This window comes from Meleagris gallopavo, chromosome 6 (genome assembly GCF_000146605.3).
Source record: "Meleagris gallopavo isolate NT-WF06-2002-E0010 breed Aviagen turkey brand Nicholas breeding stock chromosome 6, Turkey_5.1, whole genome shotgun sequence".
Lineage (NCBI taxonomy): Eukaryota > Metazoa > Chordata > Aves > Galliformes > Phasianidae > Meleagris > Meleagris gallopavo.
Window position 1 is genome coordinate 38,478,736 of NC_015016.2, and position 20,815 is coordinate 38,499,550.

Sequence of the window (20,815 nt, forward strand, 5' to 3'; positions counted from 1 at the left end):
TTCAGTTTCTCAAATGTGAGCATTCCTTTACTAAACAAAGTCAATATTTAAGTTGTTTTTGTTTGTTTGTTTGTTTGTTTGTTTTACTTAAAGCACACTGTGCAATATGGCTGTTCAATATTTACCTTCCACACCATATTACTGTCTCTGACTTAGTCTTCCAAACTTAGTAACTGAACATCTATGATTTATCTTCTAGACATCTTTTTCACTAGGAAGAGAAAACAAAGAGACTTTATATGCTTTATTACAAAGCTGTATGGGAAGAATGGTTGAATCTTTCTTCTCGGCCCTACCTGTTCTCTATTTTACAATTGAAATCTGCAAAAGTGCTAGTGTTTTAGAATATTACTTAATTTTACCACTGTAAAAAAAAATATTCTTTTGCTGAGTGTTGGGAGATTGAAGAAACCCGCAGCCAACAGCCTCTAACAGTCCAGTCCACTTATTATGTGCATTTTAGTAATAATTAAGCTCCAAGTAGGAAAATAATGCTTGGATTTTCCAAGTTAGACTAAATAACTCTGAGAACTGGAATGCTCAGCTTCACTGTATATACTAAACTGTTTCCCACAGACCTCTACTTCTCTACTTTAACTGATAGTCCTAGTTACTATACCTAAACCCACAGACTCTTTGTTACTTAAATCGTAACTATCAAGTTGTATTTCGCTTTTATTTTTCTATGAAACCACAACAAAGTATATGATCCTAACAAAACCAAAAACAACAACAACAACAAAAAAAACTGGCAGGTATAGAATGAAGATATACTGCTGTAATGAAGAAAAGTTGAGAGAGTAGGGCTTGTTCAGCTTAGAAGAAGACAAAGCTGTAGGGAGACATCATAGTGGCTTTCAGTACTTGAGGGGAGCTTATAAGCAGGATGAGGATCAACATTTGACACAGCCTAATTGTGATGACTTTAAACCAAAAGAAGGGAAATTTAGGTTAGATGTTAGGTGGAAATTCTTTACTCAGAGAGCCCTGGCACAGCTACCCAGAGAAGCTGTGGTGCCCTATCCCTGGAGGTACTCAAGGCCAGGTTGGATGGGGCCCTGGGCAGCCTGATCTGGTGGGTGGCAGCCCTGCCCATGGCAGGGGGTTGGAACTAGGTGGGATTTAAGGTCCCTTATAACCCAAGCCATTCTATGACTCTGCAGTATCTATTTTTCACCGTGTGGAAGCAGAGAACTCTCTTCTTACGAGATTTTTATATGGTTCAGGGCAACTGAAGAAATAATAGTCCATAAAACTGAATCAACGCTCATTAAATCCAGTAGAAGTTAGTCTAGATGCAAAATAAGCTAAAAATTATTTGATGAGCTGCATAGATTCTGTGTGGCAGCTTGCGTTATCTGCTTTCAGGATTAGGGGAGAAAATTTTGTCTGGGAAAGCCAGTACAATTCCCTAAAGCTAACTCAGACTGAAATAGGGTCCTTTATGATTTGAATGTTAGTGGTTCAAGTTTTAGTCTAAAAGTATTGGTAGCTACCACAAGGATTTTCCATTTGCATATTGATACTGCATTTTGTAGCCTACACTGAGATAAGAAAACATCCAATAGTGCCCAGCTGTGACTCTGAGGTCTGTACTTGTTGAGGAGTTGTACCACAGGAAAAGCCCTGGGGAGAATTCTGGCTGACTCAAATAGGAAACTCTTCAGCACTGTGTGCTGTAACACACAGCCAACAAGCTCACTACACACACCACACATCCCACATTCAGCCCAGGAGCCTACACCCACTGTACCACGAGATGGGGAAATCCCATATCCACATATGTTGGCATTTTCCAGATGTATACCACAAAAGAAATAGAATTTTAAACTGATAATGTGAATGTCTGGTGTATTTTGCCACAGCCTTGTCTGCCTTTCCATTCTGATCATAACATAATTTCACAAGTTTCCAAATGTTTTAAATGTCTTCTTTTCCTTTAATAGTAAAAATTAATCAGAGGATTCAAAAAGTGTCTGGAAAATAGTTTCTAGTAATGCACGGTGGTAGAAAGACATGCATTTTTGTAACTCAATGACCACTTCATAAAGTAGACATTACTACAGACTTCCACACCAATAATTTAGATGATAATACCAAGGTAAGAGATGTGGGTCAAACTTCTCCTCACGAGTTCTCACATCAGTGGAAAGATTGTCTCTAAAGAACATCCTTAAGGAAAAAAGCAAACCGGTCAGCACTGGTGAATTTAGAGTTCTCTCATGAAACTTAATTTTTGGACATGAAATAGCAAACATACATCAAAGCCGTTGTCCATTAAAGAACCGTAGAATACAAATCACTTCAGTTGTTAACTGTATAGGATACAGCAGTAATTTTTTGCTTCCTCAGCGCTGTAGCAGAGTTATTATGCTTCCTCCCCAAACTTTCATTCTTTCTACTAACAAATTCTGTTTTAAACTAATATATTTCATCATATATTATATTTCATCAGCCAGAACCCTCTCAAAAGAAATTCGTGCACAGCTGGAGAAGTTGGGGTGGTAGGATGATTCTGTAATGAGCAACAGTGTTAGAGGAAGGGAATACATTGCAACCAACAGCAACCTCCAAGAACATAAAAATCTCTCTACATCCCTGTTCTTGTGCTTAATTGCCTTCAGAGAATTTTGTTGTTGCTATTTCCAAGAAAAACCATCTGATTCCAACTTACTATCAGTGTCTCCCTCTACCAGCATTCACCTCAGTAAAGAGCTTGACTACGCACTCTCAATTGCCTCTTGTATGTTCTGGAGTCAGCAGTCCCTGAGTTCATCCATCCCTTCTCCAGGAATAATTGCTTCCCTTAGTATTCTAGGTGTTCTCCTGCTGGCACAGCCCAGGTTGCTGCTAGCTTTCATCTCTATCCCTAGCTGTATCCCAGGACTTCCATGCCCTTCTCCACAGTTACTCCCCAGTCAGGCAATCGCAGTCTGTCCTATGCTAGGCCCTAGTCTATCATAACATAGAATCCTTAGATTTGGAAGGGATTTTTAAAGATCATTTAGTCCAACCCTCCTGCAATTAAGAGGGATATGACAGCTGGATCAGGTTTCCCAGGGCCTGATCCAGCCTTACCTTTGCAACCTGTTCCAGTGCCTCATTGCTCTCACTGTAAAAGACTTTTTCCTTATATCTAAACTAAAGCTACCCTCTTTAAGCTTGAAACCATTTCCCCTTGTTCTATCGTAACAGACCCTGCTAAAGAGTCTGTCCCCTTCTTTCCTGTAGCTCCTGTTTAGATATTGAAGGTCTGCTATCAGGTCTCCTTGGAGCCTTCTCTTCTCCAGGCTAAACAGCCTCAGCTCTCTAAGCCTGTCATAGCAGAAGAGGTTTTCCATCTCTTTGATCATTTTTGTGGCCCTCCTCTGGACACGCTCCAAGAGGTCCATGTCTCTCCTGTACTGAGCACTCCACATCTGGATGCAGTACTCCAGGTGAGGCCTCACCAGCGCAGAGCAGAGGGGCAGGATCACCTCCCTTGACCCACTGGCCACACTTCTTTTGATGCAGCCCAGGATACGATTGGCTTCCTGGGCTGTGAGGGTACATTGCTGGCTCATGTCAGCTTGCCATCCACCAGAACCCCCCAGGTCTTTTTCAGTAAGGCTGCTCTCAGTTTGTTCATCCCCCATCTTGTATTGGTAGCGGATATTGCCTTGACCCAGGTGCAAGACCTTGTATTTGGATTTGTTGAACCTCATGAGGTTCACCTTGACCCACTGCTCAAGCCTGTCTAGGTTTCTCTGGATGGCATCCTGTCCCTCTGGTGTGTATCATAGAATCATAAAATGGCTTAGGTTGGAAGAATCATTGAGCTCCAACCCTCCTGTCATGGGCACCCACCAGATCAGGCTGCCCAGGGCGCTACCCAACCTGGCTTTGAGTGTCTCCAGGAATATAATAGAGGTGCTTCAGTCCTCAAATCATCTTCACAGCCATCCTCCTGCTCTGTTCCAACAACTCCGCATCCTTCTTGTGCTGGAGCCCAGGCGTGCATGTAGGCATGGAGCACAGCATATATCCTACCTAAATTACCTGAGTTTCCTGTCAGCTCAATCCTTCTGTCTAGGTCCTTCTACAGGTAACCCTTCCCTTTAGCATATCAGCTGCATGCCATCCCCTCCCTTTCAGATCATCTACAGAACTGATGAGAGTAAATATGTCTCCTTCTGCAAACTCAGGAAAGGCCCCTGAGGAAATGCATTTGTATCCATTTACAAACTTGTGTGTGTGTGTTACAAACTTCTTTCCACCACTTTATTAAATGCTAAAATTGTTCAAATATTGAATTAAAAATACTTTTAAGAACAAATCTGACCAAACATGATGTTTTCAGCAAATTTGTTGCACAATGGTTCAAAGAAAATAAAATTGCACTGCCAAGGTATTTTATAAGGCCGTAGAAATTGACGGAGTAATTTTTCATGTTATTTTACATTTTCCTATCCAACAAATGTATGGAGTTGATGAGAAGTGACTTAGACTTCAGTTATAGCTTAGTTCCAAAGTACACCCAGAAAGAAATATATAGGAGCATAGCATGCCCAAAAATGAATTGGAGATGCATATACTGAAACCTGTAGTGTGTACAACAGGACACTGTTCAGGGAGATACAATTCACTCTGGTCTAATTTTGTTTCTGCTTATCTTTGAGCCCAACTCTTTGATGCGCATGTGGCCCTGACCTCAGAGTTTGTTAATGGGATATTTCTTTGGAAACAGCAAAGTGAAACATTCTTTAAAGGTGGGATTTCTTTTCACTACCAAAACACACATGCATAAAAAGGCAACATGCCAAAAATGTCGTATTTGAAGGACAAGAGATGCGGTGCCAGAAATTTCCTGGCTTCGTTAGAGGTGTGAATATTGCTATGTAGTTTTTACTCAAAGTTTTGGCTCTGTTCTCACTCAGTTGTCATCTTTATTCATAAGCTTAGAGATTCTGTTGAGTGTGTCAACCTTCTCATATGCTGCTGTGGCCAAACATGCTCTCTTCTGTTTTAGGAATATTTCTTGCAGAACTTCGCTCTGACAATAAGTTCTTGTTCATTTATTGGCTTGATTTCTGCTGAAAGGATAGGACAGGTAAGCTTGCTAAGAAAAGAATCCTTCCTCCTATCTCCTCTGTAGTTTTGTATCTGCCATCTTATCTATATGATTAACAGATTAGCTGACATGATTGCTTTTCTTTTCTTAATAGCTTCGGGCAGAATTTTTTTAATTGTGTCCTACTACTCCTGGTTGGTTGTCTGTCAGCCTCAGCACAATTCTCTGGGCTTGTATACCATGGGAGAACGTGTGATGTTATAGATATCCAGGTACCCTGAATAACTCAATCTGTATACATAACACAGCTCAACACCAGCACTACCTTCAAAAATGTAAGCAGTAGAGCTGTGATAGTCCAGCATTGAGCCAATGCTAATTAGCTCCCCTGAGGAGTTCGCTGCATTACCTAAAGTTTTCAACATCTTTGGTCACACCTTATTTTTCATTGTCTAAATAAACAATGTGGTTTCTTGATGTCTGAGTACCATTCCTGTTACTGACATTTTGGGACCCCATTGATTGCAACTAAGAAACATTCTCCTGACTATTGCAATAAAGTTTTCCATTCTTAAAACCACTTTGCCTTTGGTGCTTGGCCCGCTACTGGAGTCAAAGTACTGACTTAAGTAGCAAGACACTGAAGGCATTATCAAAAGCATACCAAGAATGTCTCTGTTGTCTGTAGATGTGAATGGAAACAATATGAGGCTTTCTACAGTGAGAGCCACTACTCACAGACTGTCAAAATTACCTTTCCCAAAGATACTTGATCCAATGCCATGTGACAGTGACAATGGAATTATTTGAAAATGATACCATCACAAAGTTTTCATCTTGTATACTTAGTCTGTAAACATAGTAATTATGGCTGAGCCCAGCAAACTTTTAAAAGCAAGCTGTGAAAATGATTGTTATTGCTTCTTTTTGCTGCTTTGGAGACTGTCATTGCAGTGTTTTCTACCAGCTGGTTTTATCTGGTAAAACAACTCTGGACACAAATAGATGTGAAGAAAGAGGTGACAGTGGTAGCCACCAGTCCAGAGGCAGCTCAAGGTCATGGCATTCAGACAGGGTCCACAAGCCCTCTTCTGCTTGGGACCCAATTGGCCCAACTCCCATACAGCTGTATGAGCCAACAGATAGCCCATGAGCCCTCATGATCCAACTTGCTGTCAGTGCTCTTCTGCTGGTTCTTTCACGTGGACTTAGTGTTTTATTGCAGTGAAGAACTTTAGCCAATGTCAATATTGTCTGATGTTAATGCCTATTTCTCTATAAAGCAAAATGCAGAATATTACAATTAAGCCATTTTTACTGCTTATTTAAAAAAGCTCAGTTTAAAGGAAAAATCTGTTTTTTTCCGTGTTGGTCCCAAGTATACCCACCTGTCCAGGTGAAACATGCATTGCCAACAAGCCTTGTAACTTTCTGAAGGCAGAGTGTTGGCTGGTGCAAATGTACATTATCTATTTAAGACAAATGGAAATAAAGTGATTCTTGTTAGCTCAGGATCTGACCCCGAGACTGAGCAAGGACTTTTACTTAAATCGAAAGTACCAAGTGTATTATTGCTGTACCTCCAAGTTGTTTGTAAATAAGCCCCTGAAGTTAAGACATTCATGGTTTGAATCGTCTGAGTGTGAAGTCCAGATGCTATGCTCTGTATCTCCAAAAGTAGGATAGGACAAGGAGAAAACTAGAGTGTCTGCTGTACTATTACTTATGGAAAAGGAAATTTCTGTGAAGAGGACTCAGGGAGAAGTGCAGAAGGCAGAGCATGGGAAAAGGAGTTTTGATGTAACAGGCTTGCTCTGGAGATAAGACATTTAACTCAGTTACCCAGTACAGTTTTACAATGGCAGAAGTAGAAGAACTCCAGTTTTAACTGATCAGCTCTTCTTAAAAAATACGTAGGGTGAACAGATATACTGTATACTTAAACATTGCATAAGATATCAAAAAGAAATAGGCATCATTTGGCACCTTCTGTAAGTGCTATGGGGGAAATAGCAATACATAACTATCAAAAGAAATTTTGCTACACTTTTAGAAAGCTTAGATATATATACGTATTTAGATATATTTTTAGATATATATTTAATGACCAACAAATAAATTATGTGACATACGTTTTACATATCTGTCAGGTAAGGAATTTTGAGATTAAAAAATACATATTGATTTTGAGGTGCTAGACACATTCAGTATACTGAGGAAAAAAGTGTGTTTGATGTGAAGCATGCATATAATTGCAAGTATGTTGGATTGTTCCTGAAAATACCCATTATACCTGAAATGCTTTAGCTCCAACAGCAGACCCACTGCAGTTTGTCAAAAGCAGACCTATATCCCTCACTCTAGTTCATATTATAGACATCTAGTCATTAAAAACAAGTGCAGAATATTCCTGATTTTACCTGTCCTGTCACAGCTGACTGCAATGGCCTTCAACAAGAGCCATTATAAGGGAATGCAGGCAAACATGTTCATAAGTGAGTGGTGACACATTTGAGCAATAGTAATAATAATAATAATGAAAATAACTACATACCTGTTTTCCAGGGGAAAAAAAAAAATATGTTCAACAGTTACAAGTATTGCTCAAACAGTAATAGAATCTTTTTTCTAGACAAAATGATCTATGATTTTGGGAAGAAAACAACATAATCTTCAAATCATGGAATTTTCTTGTCAGATTTAACTCTTTGTTAGAAAGTCATTGTCTGCCAAGAAGATGAATCTTCTCTCAAAGCATTTCAGATGTGATTTTTTTCTTAATGTAATAAGACACTATGTATTTTGTCCCCAGTTCTCTGAAAGGGATCTCAATGAAGCAATTAATATCAAACTGAATGACTGACCAACCATCTGCCAATTCCAGCACGTTCAATACAAATGATGCTTTATTCAAATGCAGAGTCAGAGTACAGAGTCTGCCATCAGAAGAACTGATTTAGTTCAGATGGGAAGGCAAGAATTATATGTAATTATACATGCAGTGAAACACGCTTGCATAAGACTTTGATGCAGTAAAGTCTTTTTCTGCTGCACTAAAGGAGAAAAGGTAACAGAAATCTTTCAGTAAATTGCATTATGTAAGATTCAAATCATATTGAATCTTTACTTGTCAAGAAGTTGCCTGAGGAAGAGGAAAAGTTGGCTTATTACAGGAGGTTTTGCTGTTCAAACTGAGATATTCAGAGATGCTGAAAGTATTAAACATCCAAATCTGATTAATTTTGGTGGACTTGGGCAAAATAATCCTTGGACCACACGTTTTGACATCACAGAAGGCAGCTGCATGACAGGAAGCTGCCCAAAAAAGGGAGAGGAAATCCTGAGTTGCTTGTTTCAATAGAATATAAATGAAGAAGTCATTGCAATGACAAAGAAATCAAAGCTTGCAGAAGACATTTTGTGTCAGCTTCTGGACGCTGATTTGGTGGAATCCTATAAATCTACTTCAAAGTCAACTGGAAATGCCATACAAGGTTTCCTATGGTCTTGGGAGAACCTTTAAGTTTGCACTACGTTTTTCCTCAATTCGTTTGCCTAGGTGCAGGGAGACGGGTTAGAATCTTGTCTTGAAACAGGAGCATAAAATCCTCATTCAGGTCACCATTCCTGTACTTACACAGAAAGCATCCTCAAGTCACCATGCAGAGTGTGTAGTGAAGTTACAGAATTTCTTAAGTTAGGACCTTCATGGCTTGCTGTAGGGATTCCAGGTTCTGACAAAGGAAAATAGCACATTAACAATCAAAAGTAAAGTAGAGGAGAGAGTTCAGAAAATACTTACCTTTTCCCTTACACTTCTTGTGAAAATAATACTTCCTTGCTTACGTGACATATCAACCAAGCTTATCTATGCATAACATGCATATCTGGCAACAAATACAAAGGACTCAAACATAAGTTGAAAGTGCGAGATAATTTATTCCTAAGTGTGTTAAAGCTTCTGCAGTGATATGACACAGAGCCAGTCATTCAGAAGAAGTTTAGTTTGAGTCAACAGCAGCTCTTGGAGATGAGTAAGTTGCAGTTTGATACTTTTATGGGTAGAATTTAACAATATAACTTGCTTCTTGACCCAAATATATGTGTTTCAGTATTGGCTACCTTTATTTGTTCACCTGCTGGTTCCTATTTGAAGCACTTACTGAAAACATATTATCTGCATAGTCCAGATACAAGAGATAATAATTTTCAGGAGGAAAATATGACTAAGGTCAACTATTCAAAGAGTGCATGCTTTGCTTCAGAACAAACTGAAACTAATTAGCAGCATTTAAAAACAACTGATAGCAATTAAGTCAGCATTCCTGTAGTCAAGCGTATTAAAAAGTCAAGAGAGCAAATATTTCAGTCATATGTAAAAAACAAATGTATTCATTTTTAATTGCATAGGAGTATTTAAAATATACCTTTGCTTCTCCCTTCCCAGTTATAGTAAGCCTTTTTCAGGTCAGCGTGGATTGGTTTGTTGCTTTCAAATAAGCAAAGTGAACGGACTTCACTTTCTTGTTGATTTGACATTACTTTTCAATTGTATTGGTTTAATGTGTGTGGAGGTAGAAGACTTTCTGCTGATGCTCATCAGCATACCAAGCCCAAACTTGATGAACTTTAGACAGTTTAGATTCCCCAGCCCTGATTGTGCCAGCTGCTATTTTTGCTACTATTTTGGAAAAGAATAGAAGGCCTGTAGGATAGAATTTAGCTTTTTGGCAGCCACAGTTGTCACTTGCTCCACCTGTTCCTTCAAAATGCATCTCCAACATTGTCCACAGATAACACTGTGGGAAAGCTGTTTGAAGCTCCTGATATTGAACTATACTTACCTTGCGTACAGCTACTGCAAAGGGAAGCTGAAGGTCATTTTGTTGTTCTCTGCACCTTCCAGAGCTAGCTCTAGCCCCTAGATTTAGCTGCCTTGGTATATTGGCTTAGGTTAAGATGTGTATGAAGATAGTGCAGTGCTTATGAGGGTCAGCAGGTCCTGAGAGATTGCTTACGGGCGGTGAGGGAATTCTGCACATAAGGCTGCCTTTCCCCCTGTTTCTAGATGATGTTTCGTCCTTCTGTTGTTGAGCGTACCTGCAGCAGCAGTGCAGCGTCATAGAGGAGCAAGTCTTAGCCCAGTCTGCTGGTTCTTTAGGCTGCCTTACACATTTTTTTGCAACACCAAAACCTGCCTGTACTGAAGGACAACACACCACCCAAAATGATCCATACCATTGCCACCCCTAAAGGTGTTATCACAGAGGACTTCCTATACCGGAGGGAAACAGGAGCACCACCACAGGTTTAGGCTCATTTTGCTTGTATTAAGAATGGAGTCAAAATGCAAACAGGGCAAATTTCCTTGCACCAGTTTCTTTGCAGCAGCAGAGCTCTGTACAGATGTCACGATGTGGCCACTGCTGAGAGAGAATATATGCAGTCCGTAGGCTTCTTCTGTAAAAAGATACCTTTTCCTTTCCACTTTCTTTCAGTGTTAGGACATCTAACGTGGAAGTAGAAAGGACAAGAGTCATTTTAAAGACATTTAGTGTTGCAGATGTGAAACTCTTAGTGGCCCTTGTAAGTTAATACACATCTAAATACACAGTAAGATCATCAGACTCTGAGTATCTCAGGAACAGCCAGTGCTGCTAAGGCTTAATCGAATCTCATTCACTTTCAATCAGAGTATCTTATAGCAGCAAGGTGTGACTATCAAAGCCCCCTCTGATCCAAATGCTCGGTTCCTACTCCTAATTTTTCAAAGATTGTGAAGGTTAAAAGATGAATGAGTAAGATCTCAAAATGGAAAGGCAACATAGTGTTTTATGAAAATTAATTTTTTATTTCTTCCTCGTAGCACTACAGTTAAAAATTATTAACCTTAACTTTCTCATTCCCTTTTTTGAATTTCCAGATCTGTATTATTTCCTACAAATCTTTGTCTGAAAGACACGGCCTGAAGCACTGATTGATCACCTGAGGCAAGCACTGAGTCAGCCATGGAGCACAGGTGAAGGCAATTCAGCTGTGTGACCAGAAGGTGTGGAGCCTGGCTGCACCTCTCCTAGACCCCATTTAAGGGCTGACTGCCGCTAGGAAGGGTTTCTTTCTAGAGGTCCCTTTTCTATGGAGTCTTTCCTGTGAACCTAGCTCTTCAGATACAGGTGAGTGTTCCTCTTTGTTTGTTTCTTTTCCCATTGTCACCACAATAACCTTTCCAGCTATAACGCCAACTGTAACAATCATACAAAAAAAAAATTCTGAGCTCTTCACAAAGAATGACTTTGCAGAGAATATTTCTGAAATGCAGGGAATGATTCTAGTGAGTTTGGAGCTACTGAACATCCATTAACAAGGGGGCATAAAGATCTGAATTAACTGTATGGATTTCAATAGAGCTAAGTGTCGTGTCCTGCATTTTGGTCACAACCAACCCAGGCAACCCTACAGGTTTGGAGAGGAGAGGCTGGAAAGCTGCCTGACAGAAAAGAGTCTTAATGTACTGATGGATAGTTGGCTGAATGTGAGCCAGCAGTATGCCCAGGTGGCCAAGGTGACTAATGGCATCCGGTTTTGGATCAGGAACGGAGTGGTGAACAGGACTAGGGAAGGAATCCTACCCCTGTACTCAGCACTGGTGAGGTCTCACCTTGAGTGATGTGTTCAATTTTGGGCGCCTCAATAGAGAAAGTACATTGAGGTGCTGGAGCAGGTCCAAAGAAGGGCAACAAGGCTTGTGAAGGGCTTGGAGAATATCCCCTGTAAGGATAGACTGAGGGAACTGGAGCTGTTTAGTCTGGGGAAAAGGAGGCTGAGGGGAGACCTTATTGCTGTCTTCCAATATCTGAAAGGTGCTTACAGCAAGAGCGAGGTTGATCTCTTCTCATTGGTGACAGGTGACAGGATGAGGGGAAATGGCCTCAAGTTGTGCCAGGGTAAGTTTAGGAGGTGGTTGAGTCATCAGCCTTGAAGGTGTTTAAAAACCATTTAGATGTGGTGCTCAGGGACATGATTTAGCAGGGGGTTTTTAGGTAGTATGGTTAGGTCGTGGTTGGACTGGATGATCTTTAAGGTCTTTTCCAACCTGAGTGGTTCTATGATTCTAAGAATGAGTTGTGTAAAAATGGCTCTCTAGGTTAAGTAAGAATATAATAGCAATATTATTTCACTGCAAAAGGTAATACTGTTGTAGGAAATGACAAACCATGTAAACAAATAAGTCAGTGTAGGAATGTTTAACTGTACTAAAGTGATGAGCTTCACTACTTTTGAAATATTTCTACGTCTGGTGGTTATTATTTCATAGCTAGTGCCACAGGAAAGAACGTATCTACATATAATTTGGAAATACAGGGATTTCACCATTGTTTGGATGGCCTGAAAACGTGAAGAAATGCTGTTTTAGTTGTCTCTTAAAGGAGTAGGTTTCTACTGGGTCACATATAGTGATATTATGGCAAGTTGAATAAAATTGTTTTTCAAGTGATTGACAAACAGTACAGCTTCTTTGCTGGCTCATAGCATGTAACTGATGGTGGAAAAAAAAAAAAAGAAATAACGCAAAGGAACTATCATGGTGTTATTTCCAGTGGAGAAGAATTGTGCTCCATTTCTTTGATATATGGGTCAACAGCACCTGAAAGGTGAGGGATCAAAAAGGAAAACAATTGGCCCACAGGCTCACTTTAGGGCCCCTATCCAGTATGTGAGCCATGTCCGTTACTCTGCTAATGTTTACAGGACTTTGTGCAACATTAGAATGACTTACTTTGAATATTCACTGTCAGAACCTTAATAAAGTTCTTGTGCCAAGATATAGACCGGCAGCTCCATACAGTGATGTTTTCTGTTACTTGATCTGCAGTGGCAGCTGGTGCAAGGTCAGCACACCTGAACCCCACCCTAGAGAACTACCTGTTGAGAGAAGGAGGAAAGTTCTGATATCTATGTCTGCAGCATCATTGCGGTGAAATTTACCAGTAGTTTTGTTGTATGAAAACATTTAATACAGGGAGAGTAAAGAACAAAAGAAAAAGGTACCAGAAATAGCATATACTCTAACAATTCTACTTTTTAAGTAACAACAGTTTGGTTTCAGTATGAACAGCAGTACATTACAGATTGAGATTCCAACAAGAATGTTAGAGCTAGAAAGGCATTGTACATAGATTTTTGTTACTTAAGATTAAATTCAAAGGCTGTCAGACACTTCAAAATTTGGAAAATCATAGTTAAGGTCCACAAACTCAATTGATTCCCCCACAGTTGAGAGCAGCTTCCCTGTATTCTTTTTTATCTAAGCTGTAGAATATAGCATTTTTGATTGAGCATTTTTTAAGAACTTTTAGAAGTCAACACATCTGAAAATGCCACTAAATTTGGACTTTCACAAAAAATCCACAAAGGGATCAAAGTGTGTGTGTGTATTTCTGGCTCTTCTCTCTCCAAGCTTCTGATGAGCTGAAATTAGAATGTCAGGATAGGTTGTTGGGGACTAATCACTGATAAACTCTGATTCTGTATGATTAGCACTGATTGACATACCTAATGGATCACTGTGTCTCCCTTGACATGTTTTTGCTAGGAGATGGTTAGAACTGAGGAAATAATGTGTTTGAGTTTTTTATTTTGTCTCAAAAATACTGGAAAACTGGCAGTCTGAATGCTTGGAAGGCAGAGAAAATTGTAATAATTATGAAATTATCTTTTCTGCATCTCTAAAAATGTAGAGACTGAGGCTGGGGAGTGAGAAACAAATTTTAAAAGGAGAACGAAATAATTGATAACCATGAAAATTGTGGATGAGCTATTATTAATGTATGGTCTCCAGGGGTACATATGGATGAGGAATCTATTATGTGTATTGAAAATACAACAACTATTATTGCATAAATCATGCATGCAATTCAGAGTGAGCTTTTCATGTCTAATACCTGTGTTTTGCTTGAGTTACTAAGCCTATGTCTCTCATACAAATCCCAGAGGCACTGCAGAGTTCAAATCAGTGCTTCCAGAAGCTTAAACAATGTCAAACATCACTGATGCCCTTTCCAATCATGTGGATCATGCTAGATTTTCTTCTGCATACAAGTCAGATGTAGCTGCCTGAAGAAGAAAAGCAGAAATAAATTACCAGTATTTGTTTTTAATTCTCCTTGTGACCTGGACAGCCTATGAACAAATTTGGAAGCTTAATTAAAACAACGCATTGAAAGCTGCCACTAGATCTGAATGAAGAGTGAGGAGGTAGTGACTCATTTTTATTTATTTTGTTGACTTTTTTTTTTTAAAGTAAGTTGGTAACCAGTGAAACAAAGTCCTCTCTGTTTATTCAATGTTCTCACATGTTAAAATAAGCACACAGTAGAAATATTTGGAGAAACTTCAGTTTTCTGTTCTTCCCTCTTCTGTACTGCAAACACAATCGCATTAGAACTGTAGGTAATGTTGGCTTTAGGAAGCAAAATGTCTTACAGTTCTCTACACTGGCAGGGGAGTGTTTTTTATACTGCCATTGTCTAGTAAAGAAGACCAAAGTGCTTTTAATACCTTGAGGAGATAACAGTTTTTTTGATTTAGAATCAGCAGAAAGTATGCCATTCTCTGCTTACCTACAACGAGGATCTGTATTAAGATTAGTCTTTCTACAGAGCTGAAAAAAACGTATTGACATGCTGTAATTTCAGGAGAGATAGAGCTCACTGTGTGCTCACACAGGATACCTCTCCCACCAAAGCCAAAAGCAAAGCATTCCGTGACTTAATCTAAATGAAGCACACATTTAGATTAGACTTAATCTAAATGAAGTCCCAGCTTAAGAGAAGACAAGGGAGAGAACATAAGGGTTGTGTAATGACAAAGTCCTTAGTAAAGTTGCTAAGAACAAAGAGCCAACCAGCCAACTAAGGGGAAGCATTTTTTATGTGGATAAAAGCCCACAGAACCTCTTCCTATGCCACCATTTAGAGCAGAAGGAAGTGTTGATCTCAGTGTCTAGCTGTGTAGCTTCACTAATAAAGTGAATGCAGGCACATTATGAGGTGGTTTCTTAGTCTGTGAGAAAATGTATACCAAGTAACATGACCTACAATCAGCAACTTTAGACCAAACAATGTCTTATAGTTTGATATCTTATCTCTTTGACTATACTTTTCTCATTTGATGGTCTCAAGTACCAAGAAAAGATGGGGTGTGAGTAGAATTTCTGAGAAAGTTTTTAATTCTCTCAGAGGATTGAAGAAATGTTGGAGGGCCTCAGTCATGCCTTTAAATCATTGCAGAAGTAATTGTTTTAGTGTGATCTAATTTGATTATGTGCACATGTATTCCTGTGTGATTTGAGAATATCTGTAGAGATGTTTTTGTAGGAGGCAAGGGCTAAGACTTTATGTGCTCTTCTTTAAGAGGCTAATTTTAATGGTTCTATTTCACCGTGATTCGTGATTCAACACAAAGGTGCTAACAGATACTACCTGTCAAATGAGGGCATTATATAAATGTGTAATTCAGCAGCAATACAAATGAAATTTCCCATATTTTAGTATCTTTAGGTATTAAAAATGAAATAGAATCCTCCATACTACAGTGCACCAATTTTCCAGTTCATAATTGAGTGATTGGTTCTTCCATTCAGTCCTAGAGAATGAACCGTAAGGTCCTTTTTTCCTGTTGTTACTGAGGGGCTATGAAAACTGATGAAACTTGAAGAGAAGGCCTGACAAAGTAGTATCCAGTGGTATCTTGGTACTGAATTGACTGACTGGCCAGTACTACACACTGGGACTTGTCACCCCTGTGATCCATTATTGTTGCAATGAATTGCCCAAACCTTTTTAGATAGGAATAATGACTGCTTCTCAGGATTCACCTCCAAGGTGTCAAGCTTGACTTAGTTTTCACCCCACGGGAAGCCAATGACCATGAAGAGCAGCAGATATAGTCAATTGTAGTCCTGAATGATGGTGTCCCTAGTCATGGTTTCTGAAATACCTGACAGAAGTACTCTTGCTATTTTTCTATGCTGCAGTTCCTCCGTAACTGAATGAGAGGAACATATTTACTGAAGTAACACAAATTTGGGGAAAATAAGAGAATATTATTAACAACATTTATTAATTTTTTGACTGGAAATTGAGGGTGTAAATCAATACAAGAAAACACTTCAGCTCTGTTCAAGTTCATAGAATAACAGGTACTCTTTCTGAGCCCACTAACAATGTTCTGTGAGACTTGCATGTTCTGATCATGCAGTACAGATGTGAGGAAATCAGGATGTGTCCTTCATATAGATAATAAAAAGGGAAATAGGATCTTCTCAATATTAAGTTCTCAATATTTGGTTCCCCGAGTTTTGTTTCACATAAACTTGCAAGTTTCACAGTCCTCTCGGTATGCCTATCGTAACTATATTCTAAAGTCCTCAGTCACTTGGTGTATGGAATTGTAAATCTTACAAAAGGATGACCAGCAAGATACAAAACCTGTCACCATTACACTTCTTGAATGAAAACCGCTTACCTATAGACACTGGTAAGGTAATACATGCTGGCAATTTGCTGCAAGTGTTAAATGAACCCTAGGAAATCTTGTTCTGTTATGAAATCCTGTAACTTATATAAGCTATTCAGAAATATTAAAAATATCCAACTATGTGGAAGTGTGCTCTAGTTGGAGGGGATCTGGAGATGCTCATTTTGTGAAGTGATTCTTGATGAGAAAAGCTCTTCTTTACTTGACAGCTGTGTTATTCACCCTATTATATGCTCCCAAAATACTTCGTGTTATGGATTAGTTGCACTGTTTTAATTATTAAATGCAGGCTTTAAAAAAAAAAAATCAACCATGCATCTAATGCCTGAGGAATTTGACTGATTCTCTGTTAAATGTTAAGTCTTTGTTAGTGAAAGGCATTTGAAGAATAGCTCAGTAGTCTGAGGGCTAAACAAAATTCTATAAAACAAAGATATATTTTCAGTTTTCTAGTTCTGCATGCTAAACTATGTAGCCTTCTGCTGTTTTTCTAACCCTTGGGGAATGCAATGTAGAATGAACACTTGTTCAGTTACTAAAACTTCTCTTCAGCCTCACAAAGACTTGGCTTCCCAACTTGATGAAAACATTCTTCTGAGTTTATATATAGCATCAATTCTTTGAGCAGTATTGTTTGGTAACAATAATAACATTATTGTTTTAGTTTCTCAAAAGCTCTCTTCATAGCAGTAGTTGAATTGTAGCAGACTAAATGCCACAGCACATTTCTTTGAGTTCTACCATTTTATTTTGCGCCCATGGACAAAGAAGTTGCAGGTGTTGGTTTATCTCCCAGAATTTATATTGTTTCCTAGTATCCATGGGCATAAAAGTGTTACTGCATGAAAAGCACCTTGACAGAAAGTGAATACAGCTTTGTGATTTGTAAAACATAAGTAAAGTAGTGTTTGGAGCAAACTCCAAGCTGGTGTCAATTAACTCAGATTTGTTGAAGCTTTTTCTCTGTCATATTTTTCTTTTGCCTCATGGTTTGAGGGATTTGTTTTGGCACAGTTGTTCTCTACTGGCTTAGGTTTCAACTGTCTGGAGAATGTGACAGCTTCTTCAGTGCTATGAAGTCAATGAAAAACTGGTTTTTCCCATACCCCATCTTGGTGCTCTCATTCAAAAGTAGACTTCTTTGCACTGCAATTTACACAATAGAGTATTTGAAGTACTTTTAAGGCCTTTGTATATACATATTTTTTAAATTTCATACATAAATCAATCTTCCAGTGCCTTCGAATACATAAGTAAAGAGAGCCCTTGATTTATTCAACCAACGTAACTGCATATTTACTTGCTATAAGTTTGTGGCAACATGACTTATTCAAATAACAGTAATTCATAAATCTAGGGATTTCTATGTTTCTAATTTACTGTTTACAACCCATGCTTATCAGGCTGCCTTTTCTCTAACCCACAGTTGTGAGAAAATCCCAACCCCAGATTTACATTATGCTCACAGATGTAGCATAACCTCATGTAATTGATGCAATCCCTAGTGACATGTTCTAATACAATAGACAAGCTGGTAAAAGTGGAATAATGGAGAAACATAAGTAACTGTTGATGTAAAGATCGGCCTGATGTGAGTGGTGTTCTCTGCACAAATCGGAGCAGAAAAATCAATCAGCTGAAATAAGCATACAAAATGTTAGCATTCTGCAGTAGTAGTTTTTAAAGTAAAAGTAATAATAATTAAAAATGTTATTTTACTAACTTCTGGAAAAAACTGAGGATTCTCAGCACCTCTGAACAAAGCCGCTTCCTAAAGAGTGAAGTCTAAAGGCATGAGAAAAGCTACTTTGCAGATGCCCTTCAACAAGTGTAGTTAACATCTGCCTCAGCGATACCTCATCAGAAATCAAACCATGCTAAAACCCAGACTCTTGAGGATGTGATACATACTTACAGAGCTGCTCCGTAAGCATTCAGCCAAATCACACTGATAAAACCATGAGTTCCTCTTCCTTGATTGTGCTGAAAGATACAGGATGTAGGGTAAAGATCAGCAGAAGATGCTTATCAGTTTGACCTCTTGGGAGCAGAGATGTATTCTATGTATAGCTGATCAAAATTCCTTTGTTCTTCATAAATGACTTGAGCACAAAAATACTGGGGATTATTGTCCAACATATGCCTGAAGTATGGAAGATAGAACTTTTCTCATTTTAGAAAACAAAACCTAAGAAAACATTTTCTTCAAAAGAGCTATGCCACGCTAAATGCATCTCATTTTTTCCCTTTTGCATACATTTCTGGCTATTTAAAAGTTCACTTTCTACTTTTGCTTTCCCTTTTTTATGATGTTTTGACTTAAAGCGCAAGTTTCTTGCTTGGCCTTCTGATAATTTTAACAGCACTGGACGTTAGAGCAGCCCATTGGGAACTGTGTCTTGTGCTATTATTTCACTTGGTGGTTAGAAACAACTCTGAAACTCAAAATGATTGATGTTTTACAGCTTCTTTGACCTCACTGCTGTGCTAGAATCTTCTAAGGGAGCAGAGTGAGGTTTCACATACTAGTTTTGCATCAATCTTGCATTATGGAAAATTCTACTGAGATTCTTTGTTAAACAAGTTCAAAATCTGACCCATAAGGTTAGATGGTAATCTGAGTTAGACAGTGAGCTCAGAAATGTTAATTGAAGTTTAAAGAACTGTTGTGGCTCAAGTTCAAAATGCAGATTCTCTTTAACGCTTATTTCACTCAAACTACAGAAGGTTTGACAGTATTTAATTTGACACCAAATTGATCATAGCAGTGGAAACAATGAAATGTTTGACGAGCAAACAGGTGCTGGCTTACAGAGATAAAACTCTGTAAGCATTAAAAAAAATGAAACTCTAAGTGAGATATGGAGTATCCAAAGCACAATTTACTGACACATTTCTCCAAAGGGTGCAAGTCTCTTAAAAGGGTTGTTGGAACAGGTTTTTGCGTTGGTTTTTTTTTTTCCAGATGAAAGAAAATAGTGTGGGCAGGCGCCCAGAGCTGTAATTGTGTTGCTGAGGGTAGGAGAGAACACAGGGACATTTCAGGACAAAAGGTAACCTCCAATCAGTGTCTAGCTACTTCTAGAGAAACTTCTTAGATAGTCTTATAACTGGAATGGGTGAAATACACAGGGTTGATGTGAATGCAGATCAGTTTCGGAAAGTTAGATCTGATGTTGTGATGATGAGGTTAGCTGAAATAGCCTGGCAAACCTATATTTCAATAAAAAATAACTTAATTTTAAGGAATTTATTAGTCACTTCAATTTACCAAAATTGTTCAGTTACCTTCAGCTCTGCCAGTCAGTAGTTGGATAAGCTGGATTCAGCATTGTGATAAGCATGAAAGCTAGCTTTCAACGTAGACAGTTGGTGATATCCCAAAACATGACATGATCATGTTGGTAATAACTGAGTTCTCAAGTTTATAGTAGAGAAAAGGAGGAAGTAGATCATAATGTTGTTGAAGTGCAAAGGTATAATCATTTCCAAAAAGCACTTGTGTGGTTTTCTCCCTGTAACATGATTTCCAGAAATCTGAGGGGAGGTGGAGGAAGACAGCAACTAAACATAAGTTCTTGAAGAAAATTATGCATCTAAGACAAAATTACTTGAAAAAATTCAATTTCAATTGGTGCTGAAATCTTGATTTCCATTTTTTTTCCACAGCAATCATGTGGTTACTTAGCCTTTCCTGATAGAAAACTATGAAAGCTACTTAGTGTATGAATTGAGACTGAGGGGGGAGGGAGGAGAGAGAACGGAAATGGAAAAAGTACTCCAGATAGAATTTGCCCTCACAGAATAATTGTCCACTGTGACCCACTGTAAGTCCTCAGAGTCTAAGAATTTCTATTTGATATACAACATGGTAGAACGATGAGCAAAATGACATACAAGAATTCTGCAGTTGTAGTGTACTTTTGAGAGAGGTCATTCAGCTTATGCAAATCATTACCTCTTCTGTATGAGAATATAAACATTTAGCCACCTCAAAGGAATTTTTGAATTAGATGTTGATTATGTGACTATGGTCAAAACAGTAAGTGTTAGTACTTACTTAAAATTTTAGATGATTATTAAGAATCAGAAGAGACCCTTCGCTTTGAATACCCCAGTCACTCTCAATAGTAATCATAAAAATAAAAGGTAATTTTCACTGTTCATGTTCACTGTTCATGTTTTGAATTGGTAGTTTGAGCTGTTATCTCCAGCTAGAAATTAAAA

General features: G+C 38.6%; 1 long non-coding RNA gene across 1 annotated transcript in view; it reads left to right on the forward strand.

Annotated features, from left to right (window-relative positions):
- Window positions 1–11,079: 11,079 nt before the first annotated feature.
- Window positions 11,080–20,815, forward strand: part of LOC104911534 — a 57,984-nt gene continuing 48,248 nt past the window's right edge. Inside the window, exon 1 of the long non-coding RNA XR_793978.2 lies at window positions 11,080–11,223. This is a non-coding gene — a long non-coding RNA (uncharacterized LOC104911534). The remainder of the gene's footprint in view (window positions 11,224–20,815) is intronic.